Raw genomic sequence first — 5,000 nt, forward strand, 5'->3', positions numbered from 1 at the left:
GCTTGCCGCTGCCGACAGAGGCCCGGGAGCGTGCTGTCGTGGCATTGCCGGCGGGAGACAACACGCGCCACCTACGGTGACCGGCAGCTCCAACGCCAGCGCCACAGAAGGACAAAAGCCCTACTTGGGTGCCGAAGCGAACTCTCCCAGCACAGCGCACGCGCCAACACGTCCGCACAGCTGCGATACAAACCACCTGCGAGAACCGCTGGGGCGACCGAGCAGCAGACGGCGTCGCGGCGCCGAGCGCCGGGCGGCGGCGCATCCTCAGCGCACAAAGTCCTCAATCGGACCAGCACACTGCAGATGGCCACCGCGCTTCGCACCGGGCCCGCGAGGACCTACTTTGGCCGCAAGGCGCCGCGAGCAGGGGGCGCCGGCGCGCAGCTGCGCCGCCTGCCGCGTCCGTCGGCCGGCGCGCCTGCCACCGGCCGCCCCCACCAGCCGGCTGTAGCGCGTGCGCCCACGCACCGCGCTGCCAGCACGCCGGGCGGCCCCCCCTCACCGGCCGGGGACGGTCCCACCCAGCCACCGCCGCGTATCGCCTCACACCCAGATCCCCTTTCACGTTCGTGGGCATGGTGGGTCCCCTTTCACGTTCGTGGGCATGGTGGGTATCCCTGAAACAACCGGTTAATAGCTCGACCGATCGTCGCCAACACTGATTCACCTCTAGCGAGAACAACCGCACCACAACGGGTTACCGGTTGTTCATTTGCGTAACGTCACCAGCAAACGTACACGTCCATCGCCATTTGCAACGAGTATTGCATGCCTGTGTCAGGTGTCACAACACACTACGTCTGCCCACATAGACGCAACAACATGTGCACGCCTAGAGAACACGTGGAAGGTAGACCCCGTACGTATGCGGTGTCCATTGCGCGAACGACTGTCAGCCCGCCTCTGCAGCATGTCGCAGATGTGGAACGCGGTGCAACATGCTATCACGGTGTGTGAGAAGAGACGACTACGTCCGAATACACGCTCCACTACATCAACAGACTGCTCATGCTGATCGCCATCCAGGGCGTCCGTTCCTCCCACACGTCTGTATGGCGTACCACACTGCAATCCAGCTCTTATAGGGAGACGACACGTAGCTGCGTGCACAATATTTGGACTGTATGGTCCGCCGTTGCTAGGCGCTGTCGTCATACGGTCACATGGGCCACGATGTATCATTCAGTACATACGGAGCAATGTGCAGTACAGTTTGTGGGTTTTGCGTACATCGGCGGACAGGTGACAGGCCGTACCACAACGTAGGCTGAGTACGTCGGCATGCGAAGGGCATTGAACATGCAAACTTCTCACCGACCAGCTTGCGAAGGCAGGGGGGAAGGGGGGGGGGCATGTACGTCCTGCTGCTATCCACACTACAGTGTATAGCAGGAGCATGTGGAAAGTCAGCAACACCTGCAAGGTGTTTAACATGACGCGATACACAGGGGACCGGGCAGTGCGAGTAGCGAACTATATTGCGAGGGTTGCGGTTAGGCAACACTACACTACTTTAACGGGTTGCATAACAATTACAGAGCAGGTTCAGCGACAACGTGCGTCAGGTTAAGGCGCAATATAGTTTAGGTTACGGCGCACTTTAGGTTAGGTTAAGGCACATTATAGGTTAGGTTAAGGCACAACATGGGTTACGTTAAGGCACAACATGGGTTACGTTAAGGCACAACATGGGTTAGGTTAAGGCACAACATGGGTTAGGTTAAGGCACAACATGGGTTAGGTTAAGGCACAACATGGGTTAGGTTAAGGCACAACATGGGTTAGGTTAAGGCACAACATGGGTTAGGTTAAGGCACAACATGGGTTAGGTTAAGGCACAACATGGGTTAGGTTAAGGCACAACATGGGTTAGGTTAAGGCACAACATGGGTTAGGTTAAGGCACAACATGGGTTAGGTTAAGGCACAACATGGGTTAGGTTAAGGCACAACATGGGTTAGGTTAAGGCACAACATGGGTTAGGTTAAGGCACAACATGGGTTAGGTTAAGGCACAACATGGGTTAGGTTAAGGCACAACATGGGTTAGGTTAAGGCACAACATGGGTTAGGTTAAGGCACAACATGGGTTAGGTTAAGGCACAACATGGGTTAGGTTAAGGCACAACATGGGTTAGGTTAAGGCACAACATGGGTTAGGTTAAGGCACAACATGGGTTAGGTTAAGGCACAACATGGGTTAGGTTAAGGCACAACATGGGTTAGGTTAAGGCACAACATGGGTTAGGTTAAGGCACAACATGGGTTAGGTTAAGGCACAACATGGGTTAGGTTAAGGCACAACATGGGTTAGGTTAAGGCACAACATGGGTTAGGTTAAGGCACAACATGGGTTAGGTTAAGGCACAACATGGGTTAGGTTAAGGCACAACATGGGTTAGGTTAAGGCACAACATGGGTTAGGTTAAGGCACAACATGGGTTAGGTTAAGGCACAACATGGGTTAGGTTAAGGCACAACATGGGTTAGGTTAAGGCACAACATGGGTTAGGTTAAGGCACAACATGGGTTAGGTTAAGGCACAACATGGGTTAGGTTAAGGCACACCATGGGTTAGGTTAAGGCACACCATGGGTTAGGTTAAGGCACACCATGGGTTAGGTTAAGGCACACCATGGGTTAGGTTAAGGCACAACATGGGTTAGGTTAAGGCACAACATGGGTTAGGTTAAGGCACAACATGGGTTAGGTTAAGGCACAACGTAGGTTAGGTTAAGGCACAACGTGGGTTAGGTTAAGGCACAACGTGGGTTAGGTTAAGGCACAACGTGGGTTAGGTTAAGGCACAACGTGGGTTAGGTTAAGGCACAACGTGGGTTAGGTTAAGGCACAACATGGGTTAGGTTAAGGCACAACATGGGTTAGGTTAAGGCACACCATGGGTTAGGTTAAGGCACACCATGGGTTAGGTTAAGGCACAACATGGGTTAGGTTAAGGCACAACATGGGTTAGGTTAAGGCACAACATGGGTTAGGTTAAGGCACAACATGGGTTAGGTTAAGGCACAACATGGGTTAGGTTAAGGCACAACGTAGGTTAGGTTAAGGCACAACGTAGGTTAGGTTAAGGCACAACGTGGGTTAGGTTAAGGCACAACATGGGTTAGGTTAAGGCACAACATGGGTTAGGTTAAGGCACAACATGGGTTAGGTTAAGGCACAACATGGGTTAGGTTAAGGCACAACATGGGTTACGTTACGGCACAACATGGGTTACGTTACGGCACAACATGGGTTACGTTACGGCACAACATGGGTTACGTTACGGCACAACATGGGTTACGTTACGGCACAACATGGGTTACGTTACGGCACAACATGGGTTACGTTACGGCACAACATGGGTTACGTTACGGCACAAATTAGGTTAGGTTACGGCACAAATTAGGTTAGGTTAAGGCACAAATTAGGTTAGGTTAAGGCACAAATTAGGTTAGGTTAAGGCACAAATTAGGTTAGGTTAAGGCACAAATTAGGTTAGGTTAAGGCACAAATTAGGTTAGGTTAAGGCACAAATTAGGTTAGGTTAAGGCACAAATTAGGTTAGGTTAAGGCACAAATTAGGTTAGGTTAAGGCACAAATTAGGTTAGGTTAAGGCACGATATAGGTTAGGTTAAGGCACGATATAGGTTAGGTTAAGGCACGATATAGGTTAGGTTAAGGCACGATATAGGTTAGGTTAAGGCACGATATAGGTTAGGTTAAGGCACGATATAGGTTAGGTTAAGGCACGATATAGGTTAGGTTAAGGTACGATATAGGTTAGGTTAAGGTACGATATAGGTTAGGTTAAGGTACGATATAGGTTAGGTTAAGGTACGATATAGGTTAGGTTAAGGTACGATATAGGTTAGGTTAAGGTACGATATAGGTTAGGTTAAGGTACGATATAGGTTAGGTTAAGGTACGATATAGCGTAGGTTCAGATACACATTGTTGTAGGGAAAGGTGTATTGGGGGGGGGGGGCGGCAGGTTCGTTGATAGTGATTATCGTAATTGGATGCCTGCGGTATTATCCGATTTGTCACGTCAGGATGCACTTTTGGCTCATGACAGGCGGCGCTCCGATTCCATGGTTGTGGCAGATCTGTGTCTTTCATTCCTGCCATTGTTTGTGTGCTGTGACAGGAGGCAGTATTGTGATGTTGGGTGCACCACTGTGTAGGACATGTGTGGGTGTTCGTGGCTTAGCTGAGCAATGTGCGGATGTCGGAAGGGTGGGATATTGTGTTTTCTGGGTGGACCTCCCGGTCTGGTAATGATAGTGTGGATTGTGTCATGTGGCGGAGAGGATGCACTGGATGTTCTTCCATGCTGGTGGTTAGATATTGTGTGTGATAAGAGAGTAGTGTGTGATAAGAGTGTCTGGCTGACGTGTGGTTCTCATTGTGTGCAGAGTCTTTCAGCATGTATAGGGACGGTTGTATATATTATCTGTATTCTGATGGCTCTGCATCTATTACTAATCAGTGCCGTGTATACGGTTACTCTAGTTCCAGTCGAAACTGTTCTATCTCTGTACATTAGTGACACTGCGGCTCCACTATGTTGCCGCCCCTGTCGGCCGTTTCCCCCAGTGTATGGCTAATGATTATCAGCAATCAGTCTATTAGTCAATACCGGTAGTGTGACGACGTCAAATGTCCGGGATGGGGGAAGCTACACCCTTCCCGTGGGTCAGGGCCTAGAAAGACTCTTCCCACGCAGGAGACTCGGACTGTCGTTACTCTTCCGAGACATATATGTGCCCAGCGTTTTTTTGCGGCTGCGAGTGCAACGCCAGGAGGCTCGGACTGTCGTTACTCTTCCGAGATATATATTTGCCCAGCGTTTTTTGCGACTGCGAGTGCAACGCCCACGGGTGCCGACATGGATGGGGCGCTTCCTAGCTGATGGCTCAGCATGAGAATCCGTACAGTGAGCAATGCGATCGCGTCTGTAGCTTGTACGTGGTACAGCTCGCAGCTCATGAATA

Source organism: Schistocerca serialis, unplaced genomic scaffold (genome assembly GCF_023864345.2).
Source record: "Schistocerca serialis cubense isolate TAMUIC-IGC-003099 unplaced genomic scaffold, iqSchSeri2.2 HiC_scaffold_1234, whole genome shotgun sequence".
Lineage (NCBI taxonomy): Eukaryota > Metazoa > Arthropoda > Insecta > Orthoptera > Acrididae > Schistocerca > Schistocerca serialis.